Genomic DNA, 15,743 nt, shown 5'->3' on the forward strand with positions numbered 1-15,743 from the left:
CCTATTGGCGACAGGCTAAAGGCGTGTCATCTACATGAGGCCTTTTCTGGCAGGAGATTCATCAGATGAACACCGAGGTCACAAGGTCACTGCCTGACAGCCTGGTGAAGCCTGTTGATGGACCATGATGGAGGAAAAGCGCACGTGGTGGGCGTGGCCTGGCGGCGAATGCTCAGGCCTCGCCGTTTACAAAGAAAGGGTCATCATTCGCCCGCAGAAGGTCGCATGTGCTTGAAAACTCATAAGGGGGGGCAGATTCCAGGCCTGAGGGCCCTGGTGGGGCCCCCATTTGAAACCAAGCCAAATTGACTCACTAGCGCCACCTACAAGTTTAAAAATAATTATCCCTCGCCTCCCGTTGCACGTATGGGCATGATTTTCGGAGGAGACATCACTCGTGACAGGACGCACAAAAAAGTCTCAAGAACCCATGTTCAAAAACCAACAGGAAGTCGGCCATTTTAGGTGGCGGCGGCCATTTGGGGGAGGATGTAGGGGTCGTATCTCGACGAACTCCTCCTAGGGGGTTTGACCGAATGAGTCCGTTGTAGCATCAACGGACACTAGACGGATGGCCCACGTTAAATTGCGAAGGATTTTGGGCTGCTACTTAGGATGTGGGCGTGGCACGCCACCAAACTTTTACTTTAACCTTAACTTTTACCTTATCTGGCCCTGCCTGGTGTCTGGCCTTGCCTTGAAGCAATGTACATCAAAGTCAATACACAGTTTGACTGACAGACTGATGATGTCAGTTGATGGACTGTGATGTGTGTAAAGCACATGTGGTGGGCGTGGCCACGGCGAATGGTCAGCCTTCGCCATTGACCATCGAAGGCTCATATTTTGCCCGCAGAAGGTCACAGGCTGCTAAAATCTTACACGTAAGGTCATAATCCAGGCCTGAGCGCCCTGGTGGTGCTCCCATGTGACACCAATCTAAATTGACACACTAGCGCCACCTAGAAGTTTCAATTCATTATCCCTCGCCACCCGTGGCACGTATCACTATGATTTTCGGTGGAGACGTCTATCATGACAGGACGCAACTAACGCTCCAGAACCCATGTTCAAAACACAGCGCCACCAACTGGTGGAAATGTATATCTGCTGTAACTTCCTCACGCATGGTCGGATCGTCTCCTAATTTTTTTGGGTGGGTTCGGTCACCCTCCAGTCTGTGACTGTGTGTGTATATGGACTCTATGGCGCCACCAACTGGTGGAAATGTATATCTGCCATAACTTCCTGATTCATGGTCAGATTGTCTTGAAAATTTTTTTGGTGTGTTGGGTCAATCTCTGGTCTGTTATACTGTGTGTACATAGACTGTATAGCGCCACCAATTGGTGGAAATGTATATCAGCTGTAACTTCCTTCCACATGGTCGGATCGGCCCCTAATTTTTTCTGGTGGTTTGGGGTACCCTCTGGTCTATGACTGTGTGTGTACATAGACTCTATAGCGCCACCAACTGGTGGAAATGTATATAGCTGTAACTTCCTTCCACATGGTCTGATCGTCTCTAAATTTTTTTTGGTCAGTCGGGTCACCCTCCACTCTTTGAATCTGCGTGTCCATAGACTCTATAGCGCCACCAACTGGTGGAAATGTATATCTGCCGTAACTTCCTCCCACATGGTCGGATCTGCCCGAATTTTTTTCCGGTGGTTCGGGGTACCCTCTGGTCTATGACAGTGTGTGTACATACGCTATAGCGCCACCAACTGGTAGAAATGTATATCAGCTGTAACTTCCTTCCACATGGTCGGATCGGCCCCCAATTTTTTCTGGTGGTTTGGGGTACCCTCTGGTCTATGACTGTGTGTGTACATAGACTCTATAGCGCCACCAACTGGTGAAAATGTATATCTGCCGTAACTTCCTTCCACATGGTCGGATCGGTCCCAAATTTTTTCTGGTGGTTTGGGGTACCGTCTGGTCTATGACTGTGTGTGTACATAGACTCTATAGCGCCACCAACTGGTGGAAATGTATATAGCCGTAACTTCCTTCCACATGGTCGGATAGTCTCTAGATTTTTTTTTGGTCGGTCGGGTCACCCTCCACTCTTTGAATCTGCGTGTCCATAGACTCTATAGCGCCACCAACTGGTGGAAATATATATCTGCCGTAACTTCCTCCCACATGGTCGGATCTGCCCGAATTTTTTTCCGGTGGTTCGGGGTACCCTCTGGTCTATGACAGTGTGTGTACATACGCTATAGCGCCACAAACTGGTGGAAATGTATATCAGCCGTAACTTCCTTCCGCACGGTCGGATCGGCACCTAATTTTTTCTGGTGGTTCGGGGTACCCTCCGGTCCGTTACCGTGTGGGCGCATAGACTGTATAGCGCCACCCACAGGCGGAAACGTATATCCGCCGCAAGTACCTACCGCACGGTCCGATCGTCGCGGATTTTCTTATGGCGGTTCGGGGCGTCGGACGGGACGTGACCGCGCACCCGCCTCGCCGCCGGCGTCGCCCCCTCCTGGCGGAAAATTGCAAGTGCCGTAACTCCCTTACCGCTTATCCCATCGCCACAGTTTTTCGAACGGCGCGTCCGCGCGCCCGTCCGGACACGCGCGCGCCCCCGACCCGCGCGTACCCCCGACCCGCGCGTACCCCCGACCGCGTCGGGGTGCTCGAGCCCGCTCATCACTGCTTGCAGTTTTAATTATTATTATTATTATTATTCTGCCAACCGTCGGCCTTTTTGAGGGCCTCAACATGCCCGAAAACTCACCAAATTTGGCGAGCGCATCAGGTCTGGCGAAAAATTTTATATTTTATGGGTTTCAAATATAATGTTCCAAAATTGGCTCTCTAGCGCCACCTTGAATTTTAAAAAAAATTAGCCCCCGCCACCAGTTTCACCGATCGTCACGAAACTTGGTGGAGACGTCTATCGTGACAGGACGGACCAAAAAGTCTCAAGAACCCATATTGGAAAACGAACAGGAAGTCGGCCATTTTGGATGGCGCCGGCCTTTTTCGGGCCAGAAGTTGGGGTCGTATCTCGACGAACTCCTCCTAGGGGGTTTGACCGAATGAGTCCGTTCTTGCATCAACGGACACTAGACGGATGGCCGACGTTAAATTGCGAAGGATTTTGGGATATTCCATACGATGTGGGCGTGGCACGCCCCCAAATTTTGCCCTTTTTCATCTGTCCGGGCCTTGCACGCTGAGCGTAACTGTAGACGTGAATAACTTGGCTCCACGTGGTCAGATCTTCATCATACTTGGTACATGTGATCATGGCCCCGCCCCGAAAGTCCCCGTAGGTCACTTCCTGATTTCGTCGCAGCGCCACCTATTGGCGACAGGCTAAAGGCGTGTCATCTACATGAGGCCTTTTCTGCCAGGAGATTCATCAGATGAACACCGAGGTCACAAGGTCACTGCCTGACAGCCTGGTGAAGCCTGTTGATGGACCATGATGCAGGAAAAGCGCACGTGGTGGGCGTGGCCTGGCGGCGAATGCTCAGGCCTCGCCGTTTACAAAGAAAGGGTCATCATTCGCCCGCAGAAGGTCGCATGTGCTTGAAAACTCATAAGGGGGGGCAGATTCCAGGCCTGAGGGCCCTGGTGGGGCCCCCATTTCAAACCAAGCCAAATTGACTCACTAGCGCCACCTACAAGTTTTAAAATAATTATCCCTCGCCTCCCGTTGCACGTATGGGCATGATTTTCGGAGGAGACATCACTCGTGACAGGACGCACAAAAAAGTCTCAAGAACCCATGTTCAAAAACCAACAGGAAGTCGGCCATTTTAGGTGGCGGCGGCCATTTGGGGGAGGATGTAGGGGTCGTATCTCGACGAACTCCTCCTAGGGGGTTTGACCGAATGAGTCCGTTGTAGCATCAACGGACACTAGATGGATGGCCCACGTTAAATTGCGAAGGATTTTGGGCTGCTACTTATGATGTGGGCGTGGCACGCCACCAAACTTTTACTTTAACCTTAACTTTTACCTTATCTGGCCCTGCCTGGTGTCTGGCCTTGCCTTGAAGCAATGTACATCAAAGTCAATACACAGTTTGACTGACAGACTGATGATGTCAGTTGATGGACTGTGATGTGTGTAAAGCACATGTGGTGGGCGTGGCCACGGCGAATGGTCAGCCTTCGCCATTGACCATCGAAGGCTCATATTTCGCCCGCAGAAGGTCACAGGCTGCTGAAATCTTACACGTAAGGTCAGAATCCAGGCCTGAGCGCCCTGGTGGTGCTCCCATGTGACACCAATCTAAATTGACACACTAGCGCCACCTAGAAGTTTCAAATCATTATCCCTCGCCACCCGTTGCACGTATCACTATGATTTTCGGTGGAGAAGTCTATCATGACAGGACGCACCTAACGCTCCAGAACCCATGTTCAAAACACAGCGCCACCAACTGGTGGAAATGTATATCTGCTGTAACTTCCTCACGCATGGTCGGATCGTCTCCTAATTTTTTGGGTGGGTTCGGTCACCCTCCAGTCTGTGACTGTGTGTGTATATGGACTCTATAGTGCCACCAACTGGTGGAAATGTATATCTGCCATAACTTCCTGATTCATGGTCAGATTGTCTTGAAATTTTTTTGGTGTGTTGGGTCAATCTCTGGTCTGTTATACTGTGTGTACATAGACTCTATAGCGCCACCAACTGGTGAAAATGTATATCTGCCGTCACTTCCTCCCACTTGGTCCGATCTGCCCAAATTTTTTTCTGGTGGTTTGGGGTACCCTTTGGTCTATGACTGTGTGTGTACATACACTATAGCGCCACCAACTGGTGGAAATGTATATCAGCTGTAACTTCCTTCCACATGGTCGCATCGGCCCCAAATTTTTTCTGGTGGTTTGGGGTACCCTCTGGTCTATGACTGTGTGTGTACATAGACTGTATAGCACCACCAACTGGTGGAAATTTATATCTGCCGTAACGTTCTCCCAGATGGTCGGATCTGCCCGAATTTTTTTCTGGTGGTTCGGGGTACCCTCTGGTCTATGACAGTGTGTGTACATACGCTATAGCGCCTCCAACTGGTGGATATGTATATCAGCTGTAACTTCCTTCCACATGGTCGGATCGGTCCCAAATTTTTTCTGGTGGTTCGGGGTACCCTCTGGTCGATGACTGTGTGTATACATAGACTCTATAGCGCCACCAACTGGTGGAAATGTATATAGCCGTAACTTCCTTCCACATGGTCGGATCGTCTCTAAATTTTTTTTGGTCGGTCGGGTCACCCTCCACTCTTTGAATCTGCGTGTCCATAGACTCTATAGCGCCACCAACCGGTGGAAATGCATATCTGCCGTAACTTCCTCCCACATGGTCGGATCTGCCCGAATTTTTTTCTGGTGGTTCGGGGTACCCTTTAGTCTATGACAGTGTGTGTACATACGCTATAGCGCCACCAACTGGTGGAAATGTATATCAGCCGTAACTTCCTTCCGCAGGGTCGGATCGGCACCTAATTTTTTCTGGTGGTTCGGGGTACCCTCCGGTCCGTTACCGTGTGGGCGCATAGACTGTATAGCGCCACCGACAGGCGGAAACGTATATCCGCCGCAAGTACCTACCGCACGGTCCGATCGTCGCAAATTTTTTTATGGCGGTTCGGGGCGCCGGACCGGACGTGACCGCGCACCAGCCTCGCCGCCGGCGTCGCCCCCTCCGGGCGGAAAATTGCAAGTGCCGTAACTCCCTTACCGCTTATCCCATCGTTGCGGTTTTTCGTACGGTGTGTCCGCGCGCCCGTCCGAACACGCGCGCGCCCCCGACCCGCGTGTACCCCCGACCCGCGCGTACCCCCGACCGCGTCGGGGTGCTCGAGCCCGCTCATCACTGCTTGCAGTTTTAATTATTATTATTATTATTATTATTCTGCCGATTCGACGGCCATTTTGAGGGCCTGAACATGCCCGAAAACTCACCAAATTTTGCAAGCGCGTCAGGTCTGCCGAAAATTTCGATCTGGTGGGGGTCCCGAAAACAATGTTCCAAAATTGACTCTCTAGCGCCACCTTTTATTTTTGAAAAAATTGGCCCCCGAGACCAGTTTCACCTATCGTCACGAAACTTTGTGGAGACGTCTATCGTGACAGGACGGACCAAAAAGTCTCAAGAACCCATATTGTAAAACGAACAGGAAGTCGGCCATTTTGGATGGCGCCGGCCTTTTTCGGGCCAGAAGTTGGGGTCGTATCTCGACGAACTCCTCCTAGGGGGTTTGACCGAATGAGTCCGTTGTTGCATCAACGGACACTAGACGGCTGGCCGACGTTAAATTGCGAAGGATTTTGGGATATTCCGTACGATGTGGGCGTGGCACGCCCCCAAATTTTGCCCTTTTTCATCTGCCCGGGCCTTGCACGCCGAGCGTAACTGTAGACGTGAATAACTTGCCTCCACATGGTCAGATCTTCATCATACTTGGTACATGTGATCATGGCCCCGCCCCGAAGGTCCCCGTAGGTCACTTCCTGATTTCGTCGCAGCGCCACCTATTGGCGACAGGCTAAAGGCGTGTCATCTACATGAGGCTTTTTCTGGCAGGAGATTCATCAGATGAACACCGAGGTCACAAGGTCACTGCCTGACAGCCTGGTGAAGCCTGTTGATGGACCATGATGCAGGAAAAGCGCACGTGGTGGGCGTGGCCTGGCGGCGAATGCTCAGGCCTCGCCGTTTACAAAGAAAGGGTCATCATTCGCCCGCAGAAGGTCGCATGTGCTTGAAAACTCATAAGGGGGGGCAGATTCCAGGCCTGAGGGCCCTGGTGGGGCCCCCATTTGAAACCAAGCCAAATTGACTCACTAGCGCCACCTACAAGTTTTAAAATAATTATCCCTCGCCTCCCGTTGCACGTATGGGCATGATTTTCGGAGGAGACATCACTCGTGACAGGACGCACAAAAAAGTCTCAAGAACCCATGTTCAAAAACCAACAGGAAGTCGGCCATTTTAGGTGGCGGCGGCCATTTGGGGGAGGATGTAGGGGTCGTATCTCGACGAACTCCTCCTAGGGGGTTTGACCGAATGAGTCCGTTGTAGCATCAACGGACACTAGACGGATGGCCCACGTTAAATTGCGAAGGATTTTGGGCTGCTACTTAGGATGTGGGCGTGGCACGCCACCAAACTTTTACTTTAACCTTAACTTTTACCTTATCTGGCCCTGCCTGGTGTCTGGCCTTGCCTTGAAGCAATGTACATCAAAGTCAATACACAGTTTGACTGACAGACTGATGATGTCAGTTGATGGAATGTGATGTGTGTAAAGCACATGTGGTGGGCGTGGCCACGGCAAATGGTCAGCCTTCGCCATTGACCATCGAAGGCTCATATTTCGCCCGCAGAAGGTCACAGGCTGCTGAAATCTTACACGTAAGGTCAAAATCCAGGCCTGAGCGCCCTGGTGGTGCTCCCATGTGACACCAATCTAAATTGACACACTAGCGCCACCTAGAAGTTTCAAATCATTATCCCTCGCCACCCGTTGCACGTATCACTATGATTTTCGGTGGAGAAGTCTATCATGACAGGACGCACCTAACGCTCCAGAACCCATGTTCAAAACACAGCGCCACCAACTGGTGGAAATGTATATCTGCTGTAACTTCCTCACGCATGGTCGGATCGTCTCCTAATTTTTTGGGTGGGTTCGGTCACCCTCCAGTCTGTGACTGTGTGTGTATATGGACTCTATAGCGCCACCAACTGGTGGAAATGTATATCTGCCATAACTTCCTGATTCATGGTGAGATTGTCTTGAAATTTTTTTTGGTGTGTTGGGTCAATCTCTGGTCTGTTATACTGTGTGTACATAGACTCTATAGCGCCACCAACTGGTGAAAATGTATATCTGCCGTCACTTCCTCCCACTTGGTCCGATCTGCCCAAATTTTTTCTGGTGGTTTGGGGTACCCTCTGGTCTATGACTGTGTGTGTACATACACTATAGCGCCACCAACTGGTGGAAATGTATATCAGCTGTAACTTCCTTCCACATGGTCGCATCGGCCCCAAATTTTTTCTGGTGGTTTGGGGTACCCTCTGGTCTATGACTGTGTGTGTACATAGACTGTATAGCACCACCAACTGGTGGAAATTTATATCTGCCGTAAATTTCTCCCACATGGTCGGATCTGCCCGAATTTTTTTCTGGTGGTTCGGGGTACCCTCTGGTCTATGACAGTGTGTGTACATACGCTATAGCGCCTCCAACTGGTGGATATGTATATCAGCTGTAACTTCATTCCACATGGTCGGATCGGTCCCAAATTTTTTCTGGTGGTTCGGGGTACCCTCTGGTCTATGACTGTGTGTATACATACACTCTATAACGCCACCAACTGGTGGAAATGTATATAGCCGTAACTTCCTTCCACATGGTCGGATCGTCTCTAAATTTTTTTTGGTCGGTCGGGTCACCCTCCACTCTTTGAATCTGCGTGTCCATAGACTCTATTGCGCCACCAACTGGTGGAAATGTATATCTGCCGTAACTTCCTCCCACATGGTCGGATCTGCCCGAATTTTTTTCTGGTGGTTCGGGTTACCCTTTGGTCTATGACAGTGTGTGTACATACGCTATAGCGCCACCAACTGGTGGAAATGTATATCAGCCGTAACTTCCTTCTGCACGGTCGGATCGGCACCTAATTTTTTCTGGTGGTTCGGGGTACCCTCCGGTCCATTACCGTGTGGGCGCATAGACTGTATAGCGCCACCCACAGGCGGAAACGTATATCCGCCGCAAGTACCTACCGCACGGTCCGATCGTCGCAAATTTTTTTATGGCGGTTCGGGGCGCCGGACGGGACGTGACCGCGCACCAGCCTCGCCGCCGGCGTCGCCCCCTCCGGGCGGAAAATTGCAAGTGCCGTAACTCCCTTACCGCTTATCCCATCGTTGCGGTTTTTCGTACGGTGCGTCCGCGCGCCCGTCCGAACACGCGCGCGCCCTCGACCCGCGTGTACCCCCGACCCGCGCCTACCCCCGACCGCGTCGGGGTGCTCGAGCCCGCTCATCACTGCTTGCAGTTTTAATTATGTTAACATTTCTATTGAAAAGGTCATAAACAGTTTTTTTATGCTCTAACTAGTAGTTATATTAGCAAAATTCCATATTTCTAAATGAAATATTTCTGTAGTTACAGAAATCTGATCACAGTCGGATCTGAGGGAGGGATTACTGTCCTGGGATATTCAGGGTTGTTTATTTGCACATGGATCAAAACTTTGATTTGAGATAGAATATTAATGATTCTCAGTCTCACCATCTGAAATAATGGTGTTTGTGAACCTTGAGTATTGCCAGTAGAAACAGATTTTGTGTTTGTTCACACTTGCACCCACTCGGAGTTGGAACACTCAAATACTTCTAACTGCATTTGGCAACAGTTAGTGTTTTATATCTAAAAACAGCACAGCTCCTGCCATGGAGCCAGACATTTAACACTAGAAGTGAACTGATTTAATGTAAGCCTGCAGTGATCACTTACCATTTATCATAGCTCTATGCCGATTACAAATGATTAGAAGACTATGAATAACATTTCCCATTAACCAAATATGAAAGAACTGATATACTTACGGTGTGTTCTTTGCAGGAATGCTTAAATTGAATATCAGAGTAAAGTCCTTGCCTTGGACACTTGACTGAGCACAAAGCATACTTTGCACTAATTCCCGCAGTGCCTGCCAACCACCATGTGGTCTCTTTGTGCTTAGCCAATGGGTCGATGAGAGAAATCAAGCCACCTGCAAGTGCCCCTCACATGGATTGCACCAGACTCTTTTAAGTAGTCTTTTTTTTCCACAGTCATGTGCTTTCTTATCTTGCTCAAGAAGCCTGTTTGTTATTGAATGGTCAAATACCTTACCTTTTTTATGCTGAAAAAATGTTTTATTCCACCTTTTTGAGGCCTTTATGTAATTAAACTAACATTTTTGATGCTCTCACTCTAACTCAGAATTCTGTTGTATGAGGATGTCATGTTTTCAGTGAGTATGCATGGCGTGTTTGTGGAGTGGAAAACATAATCCATTCCGTGGCTCAGGAATTTATTTTTCATTTGTAAAACATTTTTCCCTACAGGGAATAATGGAAATCACAATAATCATCATTGCCGTCATCAACTCTAGGAAATTGCGGAGGCGTGGTTTGTGTGCAGGCCACACAGCTAGAAGACCCAAGTTCGATTCCACCCTCGGCCATTACTGTGTGGAGTTTGCATGTTCTCCCTGTGCAATCGTGGGTTTTCTCCGGGTACTCCGGTTTCCTCCCACATTCCAAAAACATGCTAGGTTAATTGGCGACTCTAAATTGTCCATAGGTATGAATGTGAGTGTGAATGGTTGTTTGTCTATGTGTGCCCTGTGATTGGCTGGCGACCAGTCCAGGGTGTACCCTACCTCTCACCTGAAGACAGCTGGGCAGGGTCCCACAACCCTCATGAGGATAAGCGGTAGAAAATGAATGAATAAACTCTAAGAAACATTTTAACCTTCTTAGCAGTTTATTGCCTGTAGGTAAAAGGTAAATACCGATGAGTTAGGTAAAAGTTAACCTGTCATAATTACACGTTTGTTATTTTAACTTTACAAGTTTTAACCCAGTGGTCACAGGACAGGGTACCCTGTCTTCATTAATGACAGACTTCTGCATTGCTTTGACAGCAGCGTTTAAATTTGTTTAAAAACAAGCGTAATGAAATATCAAAATATGCATAAAGATGCAACAGAGGTCCGACTCTTAAAAGTCCCAGGGGTTTCAGATGGGATCTGATCCCCACTGACAGCAGACAGTTCATGTGATCGGAAAGCGAGAAGATTAACCCCCTGGGCCACATTACACCCTCTTTCAGTTGGCTGCATTAGATGAAAGGGGGCAAGTTGATTTTATGTAATGTGTTGCATGTGCAGGCAGGATTTAGCCACAAAACATGCACATCAATAGTACATTTTAGAATACAAAGGACGCTTATTCTTATGGCCAAGAATATGTCCTGCACCAGTGATTCTCAGCCGGTGGGTCACAGAACCGTTTTCAGTGCCGCCGTTGGGTCTTCGCCAAAAACCTGTACCTGAATGCACCTTGCGTTTGTGCAATTCACTTGCTATGCTACAATGAGTTGCGTGCCTTGGTCAAACTTGAGTTGGAGGAGGACTTGGAAAAGTCATTAATTAATTCATTCATTCATTTTATACCATTATCCCAGCTGTCTTTGGGTGAGTGGTGGGGTACACCCGGGACTGGTGGCCAGCCAATCACAGGGCACATATAGACAAACAACCATTCACACTCACATTTATACCTATGGACAATTTGGAGTTGCCAATTAACCTAGCATGTTTTTGGAATGTGGGAGGAAACCGGAGAAAACCCCACACAGTGATACCCGAGGGTGAAATCGAACTCGGATCTCATAGCTGTGTGGCCTGCGCGCTAACCACTCACCACCGTGCATGACCTGGAAAACTGCACTTTTTAAAAAAAATGTTCGTTCTAAAGATATAAAAAACACATAATGGGAAACACATACTCCTGACGCCTCATTTAATAATGTGACATGCATTTTAACATTGTTATTATTATTATTAACATTGTTACAATGATCGAACTACGTTACTGGCGCACTGACCCTTTGCGACACCATAACTGCAAGCTACTAACTAGCAAATACCTTCACCATACACTTGCACCACGCTCATAATGTGTCTGTCCACAACCAAAAAGGTAACCCTACATATTGGACCTGCTGCCACTAGGTGTAGGTGTTTCTTTGTTTATGTACGCCTTCCAGGAAGGAAGTTCCAATAATGCTTAAAAAGACCAAAATACTGTAAGTATTACATATTATCATGAATGTACCTGTTACTACATGGTCACGGCATGTTTTAATAGCGGTCTTTGTAGGCGGCATAGTTGTATCCCATTACGCAAAGTAATTAACTGCTTCTTTTTAGCTCTTTTTATATCTTTAAAACACACACAAAATCATATGACTCACATATGAATGTGGAAAAAGGGCAACATTTACATAAATGCAGTTTTCCTCTAAGATGCTATTCCTCCGACACAGCGATATAGCTAGAGCTCTGCTGGAGCGCGACATAAAGCGAAAACTCACGTTATGTTACTATGCTATTACCCAGTGAAGCCCATCCATCCATCTTCCGTGGCGTTTATCCTTGGGGGTATGCTGGAGCCTATCCCAGCTGACTTTGGGCAAGAGGGTTGCACTCTATCAAATCTATCTATCTATCAAACCGATCCCAGGTCTTGCTTTAAGTGTGCCACATAAACAAATTAATATTTAATGTTATTCATATTTCTATGCAATCTCTATTCTTCATTTTACAGAGGCCCCATCTTAGCTGCAGCCTTGCTTTAGGGTTTTCTTCTTAAATGTGGTCTGCACATTCATCGACTAAGAAATTACCACCACTTTTCTTACTGGGATCGTACAGGAGAGATAAAATATAGGGCCATTAGCCTGGGCAGTTAGCTTATTTAAAGGTTGTTAATTATTTACCTCATTTACTCTCAGAACCAACTAGGCCCAGTCAGGGTTTAAGCATTAGACTACTTTCTGTTCTTGAACTGAACATGAACATATGAGAGTTTACTCATTACATAGACTTGGTATCTCCAAGAGCCAACGTGATGCCTCAAGAATTGCTTACATGTAAAGCAGTTATGTGGTGATGCAGCAATTGCTGCCTGGAAGTCCTCCAGTTATAATTAGACTGGTGCATGGTGGTTCATAATAGCGCACACACACACACACATGCAGTGCACACACATCCATGAATGAACGATAGTCATGTCTCTCCTGGGGTTATTTGCACTTGAGGAAAATCTAATCATACTGAGAAAGCTTTACACGCTCACATCTGTGCTTAGAAACACACGTTACACTGAGAAAAATATCAAGAACAACCTCTTAAATCTTATTGTTTCATCTTCCCAAGACTGTTTGCATATTTATTTGTGGAAAGTCATTACCCAGTGCACAAAGCCAGGTTCATAAAGGAATTGCATGCTGGAGCCAATCCCAGCTGTCTTTTGTCCGGGAGGCAGGGTACACCCTGGACTGGTCGCCAGCCAATCACAGGGCACATATAGACAAACAACCATTCACACTCACATTCATACCTATGGACAATTTGGAGTCGCCAATTAACCTAGCATGTTTTTGGAATGTGGGAGGAAACCGGAGTACCCGGAGAAAACCCACGCAGGCACGGGGAGAATATGCAAACTCCACACAGAGATGGAGGGTGGAATTGAACTCCGGTCTTCTAGCTGTGTGGCCTGTGCGCTAACCACTCATCCTATAGTAAACATGATAACAAAAAATAACACATATTAGTAGAGCCTTCTAGACATGAACTAACACCCCTACAGTCATGTTTACACTTGTATTACCCGATATAGTAAACATTCATTCATTAATTTTCTACCACTTATCCTCACAAGGGTTGCGGACATGCTGGAGCCTATCCCAGCTGTCTTCGGTCCGAGAGGCGGGGTACACCCTGGACTGGTCGCCAGCCAATCACAGGGCACATATAGACAAACAACCATTCACACTCACATTCATACCTATGGACAATTTGGAGTCGCCAATTAACCTAGCATGTTTTTGGAATGTGAGAGAAAAATCCACACATGCATGGAGAGAACATGCAAACTCCACATTGAGATGCCAGAGGGGGGAATTGAACACAGGTATCCTAGCTGTGTGGCCTGTGTGCTAACCACTCGTCCACTGTGGAAGAAGTCAACAAACCACATAGAACCTCTGTGTTGCTACAATACAATACAATACTAGCCTGTTGAGGACTTTATGACTGCTTCATATAAAATTAACAGACTTCTATGCTCCGACTGTCTGTGAAGTCGTGGCGGTCAGGCTGAACATTGGCTGTTATTCTTTTACTGAGGCAATGCCGCTGTCTAGCTGGTAGGTTGAATTGGAAATACTGGTGAATGATGCATGGATACCGCCTTTCTCTTGTCTCCCCTTTTTCTCCACCCCTCAACAACCTCTGTCAACACCTCCACCCATTTCCCACCCATGTCGCTCTGGCCTCCTCCCCTCTTTTTTTTTTTCCTGTGTATTTTGTTTTACACATTTGGTGTGCACTGAGCTGAGTGCACAGACAAGGTGTGATACTGATGCTGAGGAAGCACAGGAAGTGTGGAGGTATGCGGCAGGTGAGAGGTCTCCCTTTCATGATCGTGTGTTCCTTCTTCTGATTCGTAGATCTTCTTACTCTAGCTCGTCTTTTTCCAGAAAAGACCGCTGTTCATGCGATCACGTATGATGTCATGTTATTTTCTTTACTTCACATGTTTTCTTCCCTCTTTTCTTACTCCCTCTTTCACTTTCTATTTTTGCCGGGTAGAATATAGGTCACATGGTGTTGCCTAGGATGTGTGAGAAAGAGTGTGAAAGAAACAATGGCTATATAATTGTAGGTGAGACGTTTTGTGTCACATAATGTCGTACATGTAAATGCAATAAGTGCATGGAGTGGTTTTGAACAGTCACATGTCCAGGGTGTTGTTATGGCCACGCGTGTCTATACCCATGTGTGTCCTGTTGGTGGAGTCACAGAGAACCCACTGGGAAAAAGATCAATAAACACTGAATTCATGTTAATGACTGAGTGCCTGCTGTGCAGAATGTACTATGTACTGAGCCGCCATGTTCCGCCTATGCTTCACACCATGCTGGTGTGAGCTGGCTCTTTATCACATTAGAAGGTGGGAGTAGGTTCAAATACAGTAAACAGTGTGTATATCTCTATGTTTGTGTGCTTGCATGTCTTATCTCATGCTCAAGTGTGGGAGAATTTTATTATTATGTGCAGCTGGCCACAACTGTTTAATAAGACACTTTTTGGCATCTACTGTATACTACATATTATATAAGTACAGTATTTAGATGTTTGAGGTGGGAATCGAAGAGTAACTTGAAATACAATATTATTGCAGTATGCCTTATATAGTATATTGGGGGAAAAACCTGATACTGATAAAGAGGAACACATTTTCCAATCCAATTAAACACTTTTGTTCATTAAATATTTATATATTTAATGTATATAATATATAATATAAAGGCAACTTTTTTAAGGCACCACAAAAATCACAACCGTCAACCCTCCCATTTTTCCCGGGAAACATTCTTTCCCGCCGCACTTTCCTATTTTTTTTTAACTTTGAGTCCTTCTATTTATTTAGGTCATACATACATTAAACATGTTGTTGTGACCTTCGTATTGGTGTGTCAGTGAATGCACCGCACGGTAGTATGATGAGATTGAGGAACTATTGTGTTCAGGTGAACAGATAGACGTGTTTGCGAACGTCACACAGCCTCACCAGTCATGATGAATATTAGCCTATTGGAGTCTATTCTAAATGTATTTTCTTTATGAGTCCAATAATTTTTTAAAGTAAAAATCGACGACCTGATCCTGAGGTATGCCTGCCGAGTCGCCAAACAGTCATACACTATGACTTTTTTAATTTTTTAATGTATGTGTGACATCATCATTCTTGGTAATCGGACTATAAAGTAAATAGAAATGTCATATGAGAAGCACTTCAGTATGAGCATGCATGAGCTAGACGGTGCTTGTCACTGCCATTCTTCCATAGAGGACAAGCCAGACTTTTACAACAAAGTATCAGAACTTATTCCAGAGAAGAAAAGG

General features: G+C 46.9%; 1 protein-coding gene across 6 annotated transcripts in view; it reads left to right on the plus strand.

The window, feature by feature from the left end:
- kank4 (KN motif and ankyrin repeat domains 4) overlaps positions 1-15,743 on the plus strand; it is a 136,791-nt gene that overhangs the window by 95,477 nt on the left and 25,571 nt on the right. The window contains exon 1 of one of the 6 annotated variants that reach the window (XM_058072412.1): positions 14,136-14,235. The exons of 4 other annotated variants lie outside the window; for them this stretch is intronic. The gene's annotated coding sequence lies outside the window, so the exon portion shown is untranslated. Of the gene's footprint in view, positions 1-14,135; positions 14,236-15,743 lie in introns of those variants that run through there. One more of the 6 variants, XM_058072413.1, reaches the window with a different exon arrangement.

This window comes from Doryrhamphus excisus, chromosome 5 (assembly GCF_030265055.1).
Source record: "Doryrhamphus excisus isolate RoL2022-K1 chromosome 5, RoL_Dexc_1.0, whole genome shotgun sequence".
NCBI classification, from domain to species: domain Eukaryota; kingdom Metazoa; phylum Chordata; class Actinopteri; order Syngnathiformes; family Syngnathidae; genus Doryrhamphus; species Doryrhamphus excisus.